This window comes from Oenanthe melanoleuca, chromosome 3, assembly GCF_029582105.1.
Source record: "Oenanthe melanoleuca isolate GR-GAL-2019-014 chromosome 3, OMel1.0, whole genome shotgun sequence".
In the NCBI taxonomy this organism is placed as follows: Eukaryota; Metazoa; Chordata; class Aves; order Passeriformes; family Muscicapidae; genus Oenanthe; species Oenanthe melanoleuca.
In genome coordinates, this window is record NC_079336.1 from 87,873,640 (window position 1) to 87,883,934 (window position 10,295).

The window sequence follows — 10,295 nt, forward strand, 5'->3', positions numbered from 1 at the left end:
CATGAGCTAAAGAGATTCTACATACAAAACCCAAAACAGCCAAGTGCTTCATTCCTTCACATTAAAGAGCCACAGTAGTAGCTCCACTTATATTAACACCAAAGCCACTCTGTCTTTACTTCACTCAGATTTATGGTTTACTTTTCTTGTCTGAAGAATGACTGAATCCTTTGGCAAAGTGTCTTCAACCACCCACTTCTGAGCCATCCCTGGATTTTTTCATTTGGGTCAGAAATTATGTAACTCCCTGGTTGCCTCATAAGTGTGCTCTCACGTTGTATTGTGAGTGTGGCAGAGGAGGAGGTGGGCACAAACCAAGCAGCAGAGACAAGGCTGACCTAAGAGAGCTGATCATTCTTACATCCACGTGCCTGTAACTGTGACAAACCTGTTTTGGTTGGGGTTTTATCCCTCTAGTTGTAACATCATTATGATAAAAATACCAGGTTACTCTCCTATTCCTGTTCTTGCAAAAGCTGTTAAGTATCCAAAAACCAGACTAGTAATGGTCCATGTGACTGTACAGCCAGCTCCAGCAACAGCAAGGTAGGCTGTGTTGACAGGAGTTTAGCAGATATTGTCAGAGTGTATTACTGAATTATTCAGTGTCACTGTTATGTTTGTTCTGCTGATTTTCATGGATTCACTGACAGAGGAAGTGACAGTTTGTACACTGAGATCAAGAGATCCCTTGGATTCTTGAAAACAACCCGTGACTGACATAACTGCAATTGGTTCTTATTTGCTTGAATGGACTGCAGGTAGTTGACAGCAAGGCAATTATGTGACCATTGGAAGTTTTGCGTCATAAGGAATTGGCTGTACACATCCAGTTGTTTGAAGAAACAGGACTGGAAGAATGATAAAGAGAAAGCTGATGTTTGCACAAGTTAGTAGGAAGAAAACAGTCACCATAAGTGTGAAGGAACAAAGTACATTACATAAGACAGGCAAATGATAGGAGAAATTAATATTCATCCAGTTGTTACATGCTTAGAAGAAAGAGTAGGGCTTGGGAGGGCCATGCTGCACCTTTGTGTTAGACTCACATCTATATACTCCTATTTTTTTCTCTGTAATGGGACAGTTGTCCATGCTTGCCAACTCATTCTGATTAAGAGAGGGTGTGAATTTGAAGGCTCTTCCTGGTCCTTCTCTTTGTGGAGGCTCTTCTTCCACCTGTTCTGATTTCACCCAATCAGCTCCTGAAAAGTCAGTTTTGACACAGTACTGAGATTAATCGGGATAAGGTTTTCTTGTTTCAGAATAAGCCTGGTTTTGCTTAGAACTGGATTGTTCAGAAACAGCTATTCCAAAAAAAAAGCAGCTATTCAAACAGCCCTACAGTAACTCCACTATGTAGGCGAATCTTCAGGAAAGTCATGCAAGACTGCTGGGGCAGTGGTACAACATAAAAGCAAGGAAACTCTCAAGCATGAAGGCAGCAGGAAAAAGAATTCTCCATGAAAATTAATTTCTTAGTTTCCTTATCTCAGCACCCCCAGCCATACCAGTTAGAAAGCATGACACAGAGAAGAGCTCTGGTTTTGAGTCACACAGCCGATGGTTTGGCTATCCCAGTTTGGCTTCTGCCCATCCAAGGCTGAAAGATGCAGAACCCTGCTGCTGCCCCTCTTCCTGGTGGCAGAGCCTTCCTCACCCCTCTGACAAGTGAGAAAGAATTCCACTTGTTTATGGCTTTCTTGCCACATACAGCCCCATGGAATTGGGGATATTCCCACAGCATCCCCATTCCCAGAGGGTCTCTGAGGCTGTGCCTGCATCCCTGCACCTCCACCCCTCGGAGCACAGCCCTGTGTCGCAGCCTCCCACCACCTTCTGCCTCCAGAAGGCCCACGGTGGGTCCCCTACTGTGCTCACACGGCTGAAGTGCCCAAAGAAGCGAGTTCTGGCCGTGCTTTTATGTGCTTGCTGTGCACCCAGCAGGGACACCACCTTGGGCCACCCCTGCCACAGGGTGTGCGTGCAGCCTTCCTTTTCATTTTCTCCCTGGGAGGCGGAGAGAGCGAGCTGTAAATACAATGCTGCTAAGCAGAGCCTGTCTGATTGCAGATGCAGCTGGAGCTCCTGGCTTAGTCCTGGCACAAGCAAGTTGAGGACAAAAGGTCTTCGTTCCTCTTATGCAAAGAGACAATTTCTGTGGCAGCTGAGGGCAGCATTAGTATTCATGCCTTGGCTGGTCTGGCAGCAAGGCAGCTAACTTGATGTTAAATGTGGTACAATGACTGGGGTTTATGGGCTGTTTCTTAATGTATATCACAGGTAGCCAACCAAATGTCTCTTTATCCTGTTATCCTTTGAGTTCCTGCTCTCCTACCTGCTCCAACAACAGCCTTGGGTTTTTCTTGCAATGGTGCTGGTTTTTTAAGAGCCACAGGCAGGTTCTCTACTTGGCTTATTTATTGTCCTGTTGTAATTTTGTGTTGGTTTATTTCCCAGCTGACCAAAGTTCCTCTTAAACCCAAGTAATTTGTGTTTACAAATATTTTATTGTGTAATATTCTAAAGCTTTTTCCCAGCATTCGAACTGGACCACAGATTTGCTGCTGAGACATTTCCACACTGTATGCATTAGAAACGTGTTACCCTGAATGACTAATGGAAATTATTTCTGCTCCAGGAAGCAAAATGATGCTGAGTGAAAGAGAGAAGAGGGTTTATATGGAAACAAGAGTATATTCCCCTTTGCTCAGGCCTGCTGAAATGCTCTCTCCCCTGCCCCCTCGTCATGTATCTCACCAGAGCACAAGGGTGTGCCAGAACATGTTCCCACAACCTTTCAACCCATTCAGCACAGCCTGCAACTTTCCTGGCTATTTTTGTGTACTCCACTCAATGATTAAGTGCCCAGGACTGTGATAATACATCCTTTCAGCACTGGCAACCAACAAAATGCAGTCTCAGCTGCTCACAAGCAGCTTTTCCAATTCTTCTTCCTTAAAAAATGGATTATTGATAGGTTATCCTTCTGATCATAAGGGTGTAAACTTGGAGATGTGTTCTTCCTGGCAAGGACTTCAGCTCTTAGTAATCAAGGATTATTCTTGTTGACAATGGGGGTTCTGCATCTCACTGAAGCCCCTTGCAGGCTGCCTTTGCCTGCTATAAACAGAGTGTCTCATCTGCAGCTGAAGATTAACCACGTGTGGGTCCAAACAGGGCAGCTATTCAATTTTACAAAGCTGCAGCACACAGTGGTTTCCTGAACACCTCTGGCTGTATAGTGGTATTTTAGCTTTGCTTCAACTTCTCAGTCTATTTACCAAACAGGCTATAACCCTGTGATGATTTATCCTCCATAGAAAAGCCCCTTCCCTCTCTGACATCCAACAGTTTTTCCATTGCTCAGCCACACTCGGGTGCCCCCACTCCCACAGCAAGATTAATTCAATCTCATATTGACCAGGTGAAAGGGTTGCCATCTATTCACTGTGTTTCATTGTTCCTGTCAACACCAGAACACAGTCTTGTGGTCTGGGTCAGGATACCACCCCAATAAACCATTTAAATTGCTCCTTCAGTATCAGCTGACGGAGACCAAGGCACAGCACATCCATTGCAGCTGACTGGCAGCCTGCTGGCAGCTCACAACCCAAATCATGCCTGCTTCACATTATACCCTGGTGAACTAATAAAAATAAAACAACAAAATGGGAGCTCTACCACTGAACAAAGTAGGGGAGCATCAGCCACTGCAATGTGGGCAGGATGTGACAGAATCAGAAAACTGAGCTTTTGGTTCCCACCTTCCCACTCACCTTCAGGAGTGCCTGAATCCTTGAATCCTTCATTGCCTGAGCTTCCAGGCAGGCTCTGCAGCAATGTTTGAAAGCAGGAGTTTGTCTTCCAAGGATCTTTGGCACAGTGAATATTTCAACATTGGAGCTTGACTCACTAAAGAGAGCAGGGGTTAAATGTAAGGAACCACACTGAGGGTCTGGCCTTGCACATATCTGCAGAGAGAGGTGATTTTTGATGCCAAGGTCACCTGCTGGGATCAGGGCCAGGCAGAAGAAGAAAGCTGTCCCCTGATGAGCTATCTCTGATTCTGCAAGGCATATCCTCTGAGTCCCACATGGCAGCCAGAGGAAAATCTCCATCCAGAGGCAGAAAAGGAGGCTGTTTTGGGATCTGCCAGCCATGGCCAGTTGAAGTTATGCAGGCAAAGGGCCAGACTCCCACAGATATAAATCAGTCAGGCTCCACTGACATCACAGCTCTGCTCATTCACACTATGGGAAGGTGTTGCTCAGTGTATTTCAGGTGTTAGATTCTAATTTATGCTCACTCTCTATCCCACTACAAGGTAAATCACATTCATTGACAGGCTCTTGGCTGGACAGGGTGGTGCATTATACCTCTGGTTTCATTCTAAAAAGTAAAAGCAAAACCTTAGCTTAGCCCTTCCAAACTATGGTATGAAAATGCATGCCAAAACTGTGCTGTCAAAATATTTGGAATGTTAAAAATAGATTGGCATTTGAATAGCTGTTGAAAGGGGAAGCAGTCGCAACTAAGCCTGGCATGACCAAAGCTGTTTATTTTCACTACACTTACTTCCAAGCAGGTTCAGCACACTGGGAGATCATTTCCTCATAGGGTCTTTGTGTCCCAGGTACCACTGGTGGCAGCTCCCAGTGTAACTGTAGCTGGTTTCCCACTGCTGTCACCTGCCCTCCTGGCCCAGCATCCAGTTTGAGCACTGTCGTCATCAAGCTGGAAACTTTTTCACCACAGGAAACCATGAAGGTTGAGTTAATGAGAACAAAAATCTCACTTAGAAAAAGACTGGCATCTTCAAATGTTAGCCTCTGAAACTATTCTATGCTATTTTAAAGGCAGAACCTACTGATTTATCAAATCATCAGACAGATCAACGCAGCAAACATTGTCTGCTTTCTCAGTACCCTGTGCTGATGTGCTTGCACATTGCTCATTTTCCACACTGAAGTCATGCTGTGCTAAATCAAACATTCACATGTAAGTCTCTGCAGCATCCTGTTCATGGCAAAATAATAATACCTTAGAAGCATTTTTTTCCAGCACAAGTCTTAAGTACCAATGTATTTTTATACAATCAATATTCATCTTAAATGTGAAAGACCTACAGAACTTCTTAGGAATCTTTTGAAGGGCCAGAGCATGGAGAGGGGAACTGATACCAAGAGGAGTGATGAAGTCAATGTTTCATGAAGCCAATGGATAGACAGAAAAGCAGTAGATAAATAATCACATATTATTCTTGTCCAATTTTAAGCTTCAAACCATCATTAGCCAGAAAGCTCTGCCAGTAGAATTATGAATGTCTTCTGTGATATTTTACATGATCATATTTGTGTGTGTTTCTAAACAAAACCTCCTTTGCAGCAGACTGCAACAGTCAGCTTCACACTTTTTCAGGGCAAAAAGCTTCACCTTTTTTCCTTCTTGCCAGTATGCCTCACGTAAATTGTGCCTGGGTTTTTGATGACTGCCTGAGGTGGTTTCTCTGTGTGCTAGAAGAATCGTTTCAAAAGGCTTATTTGTTCTAAAGTGAACCAGAGGAATGCGGGCAAGTGCCCTGGCAAGGGAGAAGATAAACAGAGCAAACAAAAAGAGCAGTTTAATTTTGCCCAGCTGTATCTCAGCTGCAATTCTACTTTGGGCAGTTTTGACACAGTCACGATGCAAGTGGATGGTGAGGGAGTGAAATTTGCAGTAGCACCCAGCCCCACCTTGAAACAAGGCAGAAACACCCACAGAAAAGGAAAGCCTTGCTCACCAAGCCATAATACACCACAGAATTTTGCTCTACCACAGCTGCAATTTGTTGGTAGTCTCTTACATTTCTGTATCTCTAGTGTATAGCAGGAAGTTATCAACTGCATTATCACAGATGGTTTTTGCTTAGCCAGAGTGAATGCAGATGAATCATTAGATCCGCCAGCACAAGCTCTGTGTGCTGCTTCATGCCAGGCACACCCTAAGGAGCCTGGGGATGCCCACAGGACAAGAGGCTGGATGTGAGCCCTGTTCTTGCCAGTAGCAAGTTCTCTGCAGGTTGTTTGACATTTTTCCCTTTGTTTCTCCTCCTTTGTAAAGCTCTATTTCGTCTGAAGCTGTTGGCACCTCCCACTGCAAAGCGCTTTGAAATCATTGCGTGGAAGGACGTCTATGGAGATGCACTTTACAGCTCCAGGGTAACTGGTGGAATGAGGAGAAAGCACATTGCCACCCCCACCAGATCCAAAGAGCTAATGTAATTACAGGCTTTCTGGCTCACAGCTGGGGAAGAAAGAAAAAAAAAGTTTCATGGTGAACTCTCCTTTCTGGCATCTCAGTCTGGATGAGGGTAGGGAAACCCGGGAAAGGATCACTACTGTAGGGCTGTGAAATAATATTGAAATCAACATCCTAAAGCAATAAAAAGGGGTTTGCTTCACAGGATGATTTCTTTGTGGTGGACATTTTACTATACTATTTCAGGTTTGCTGAAGAAAAAAATCACATGATCCAAATGAATAAGTACTTAATCAGTAAAAAACCCTCTCACGCTTTGCATGTTGTTGCAGTGCTCCATAAGCCACCCAAAAAAAGCAGGCTTGGGCCAGGGAGTCCCTCTCCACAGCCCTCATCCCCAGCAAATCCTGTCCTGGTGTTCCAGGAGGCTGCCTGGCTCCAGCAGGGTCCCTGGGGCTGCACTGCTGTGCCTGCACCTCAGGCTTGGCTTTTAGTCTCACTGCTATTTACCAGAACCTACTCTTGCACCCAAGCAGGTTTCTTTCCTCCATTGCGATGACTTAGGAAAACATGGAATTATTTCAGATAAAGCCCCAAGAGGTGAATGATTTGAGGTGCGTCACAGCTGATTAACAAAAATCCTCAGCAAGAATAAGCCTCCCCTTTGAGCTACTTTGAAATAACCTTTAGCACAAATGTCTCTCCAGGCTCAGGACAGCTGAATGCAAAGCACACGGGTCTCAAGAGCTCCAAGACTTTTCCCCTGTGCTCTTATACTTCCTCTCTACCTGTTTGCCATGAGGCATTTGCATTTAAAAGTAACAAACAGAGAAAAATTACACCTTGTGGGAAGTTTAGCTCTGTTCACATGATCTGCTTTCTTTTTTTAGCAGGATGCTTCCTGTATGCTCAGGGAGGTCAGCCACTGTTTCTGGTAAAGTACATTCCCAGAAGAGAAGGGAGTGCAGGATGGGCAGTTTCTGTATAAGCAGCTAAGTAGCCCCTGACAGCACAGGGGATTCAAAGGGAAGAATCTATTTTTTCATGCAGAAATCCCCCTCCTTTCAGGCCTTCTGAGACTCTGGCAGGGTAACCACAGCATCTCTGGTTGCAAATCTGCGCCTCAGAGATGCAGCTGCTGAGTTCCAGTGTGAGGGTGAAAGGAAGGTTGCAGTCACCACGGTGCCCTGTCACCTTCAGCTGCAGAATGGCACTTGGGCCAGCTCTCCTCCCCCCTTTCTGGAGGCACAGCTCAGGGCACTGCTCTCCTGCACCCAGAGGCACCCAGGGAGAGGGAAGAGAAGACCTGGGGAGCAGCAACACCCAAGGTCCTGCACATCCCTGTGTGCCATTTAGGTTCAGCATCCCCAGATTCAGGTGGGAGAGCAGAGGACACCCCTCCTCCCTCCATCCTCCAGCACCACTATGGGTCATTTGGCTCCTCAGTGTCCAGGACCTGGCTGGAGACCTCCTGCCCACGGTGCTGGCAGAGGCTGTGGTCATTCTTTCCATGGGATAAATATGGCAACAGAGTTTGCACGAGGTCAGAGCTGGGAATAAATTCCATTGCTCAAATAGGAGAGAGCTAAGTTTCATTCACTTGCCCCTGTTCCAGCTCCATGTCAATGCTGTTTGTTAAGGGTGACCTACTACAGGTGACCTACAGGCTGCCCTGGAGGCCAAATTCACTTTTTATCTCTCCTACAAGCTCACAGAATCTCCTGGTTAGAGGCAGTGACCGAGGAAACTGGATGTGTTTGCTCCCAGCTGGGCTGGAGGTGCTCACACAGGCTGCTCCTTTGGGCAGCACCAGGGACACACACACAGCACAAGGCCAGGCACAGCATGGGAGCTACAGGATCTCTGCCACAGACCCAAATGAGGTGGGAGACTGCTGATCTTGGCTGCTTTTACTGCATCCAGAGGTCACCTGCTTGTCACTGGCACTGCCCCGCCAGCCCAGCATCTTCACATGGCCATGGGGCAGCCCCAGAGGCACATGCCCTGCTCCCAAAAGGCTCCTCTTGGCTCAAGTGGGAAAACCCCTTTTGTGCAGCTGGATGTTGAAAATATGCCCAATCACCTGCCAAAAACTAGCAGTTGGAGGCTGGGCTAATAGATGCACAAAGAGACAGAATTATGCATCACAGACAGCTAAAAAAAAGAAAAACTAAAAAAAAATCTGTATATATCTATATCTATATCTATATCTATATCTATATCTATATCTATATATCATCTATATCTATATCTATATCTATATCTATATCTATATCTATATCTATATCTATATCTATATCTGACACTTCAACAACCCTAAGCACTCGCCCTTGCAACTTACAAGAGGGAGTCAAAGGACACTAAATGTTCCATGTGTGGTGTATATTAAATATGGCAATTTTATATTGAAGATCATTAATCTCTGCTATCTACTTTTCCCAGATCACACAGAAAAGACTTATTTTGGAATACCTGAGATATGTGAGTGTTGTCCAGATTAATAAATTATGGGCAAATCAACTGTCCATATGCATAACAACTGTTTGGTGAATATGAGAGGAAAAAATTTTCATCTGAACACAGCTGATGGCTTTTACAAGGTCCTGAGTAGAAGGTTACCTAAAAAATACACATTTTATTTGAATGATAGATCTGCCTCACATCTGTGCACCTAATAAATTTGTATTTATACACATCTATCTCTGGTTCAACAGCCAAAGGTGTCATTTCAGGTAATGATGTTTGGAATAAGGGAAATACACTGTGGAATAATAAAACAGCATTCTGAGCTGACAGACAATAGATCATGTTGGATGGTGTGAATTCAAAATATGAAACCTGTACCAAGTGAAGGTGTTTCATGCTCATGCAGGTTTGAGTACTCAAGAAAGCTGTAATTCCACCATTCTCTGTTTTAGCTATCAAGAAACTGGACTAAGTAAAACTTAGCTCACTCCTTCCTAAACCATTCCTGTTCATTAATTCAATTTTGAGAATTTAGAGGAAAATGTCTTTTTTAAGCTTTGATATATGGATGGAGAGGGAAAATGTGTTCTTAGGATGGCAGGTGGTGTCATTTACATGAGGAAACTCTAACACTGGAAACTGATCTCTCAAATCCGATAGCTCACCTCTGTACAAATGTAGAGCTACCATAGTCTCAGTTTGCAGAAGTTTTAAGACTTTGGAAAAACACACATTACTAGATTTTTAATTGTCATCCACATGTGCATCACAACCAGAGAAAATTCCTGCCTTAAGGAATTACCAAATCTAGTTGACTGATGAAAGTATAATATATTACAGGTAAGCCACTTCCATATTTTAGAAGTTTCTAATTAGATTTGAGAACACTCCTGCAGAATCTGCAGGTACTTTGCATTTATAGAGATACAGCTTCTCTAGGAGATTTAGGAGAGAATGAGTATGCCCAGTACACACCAGCAATGCTCACTGGTAGGTTTGCACTGTGTTCCTTCCATCTTTCTCCAGGGGCCCTCGAGCCAATCTGAAATCTGTACACTGTTTATTTTCATTTTAGGCTTCCTCAGTGACCACATCACTTGCTCACTTGCAGCACAGTGGAGAGCCTCTGTGGCTGGAGCTGTTCCTGCTCAGAGGCTATTTGAGATCCTTTGGGGTGCCAAGGTGATAAGCATCACACAGGTCTGAAAAGCAGGCCAGGGATCACATCTGATGAGGGTGGTATAAGGAGAGAGGCTAAGGCTATCTAGGGAGAGCATAAACAAAGTTATCTCCACAAGGAGTAAACAGATCCATCTCTTGGCAGGGAAGGAGGGTGGGAATTACGTCTGAATTAACTTTCTCTGCTTGCATTGCAAAAGATTTAATGTGTCTGTTGAATGAATTTAAAGAGACATCCGGATGTTTACAAAGATCTTCCTTCTGTTTTCTATTCTAAATACATTCTCCTTTCAAATACTGAGCCTTAAGCCAAATGCTTAAGTCTTTAATAAGAATTTTGACTAAGTAATAAAATTAATAATGGCTTCAGGTTTTGGCTGTGACAGAGAAAAAGAATCTGTTGATATGAA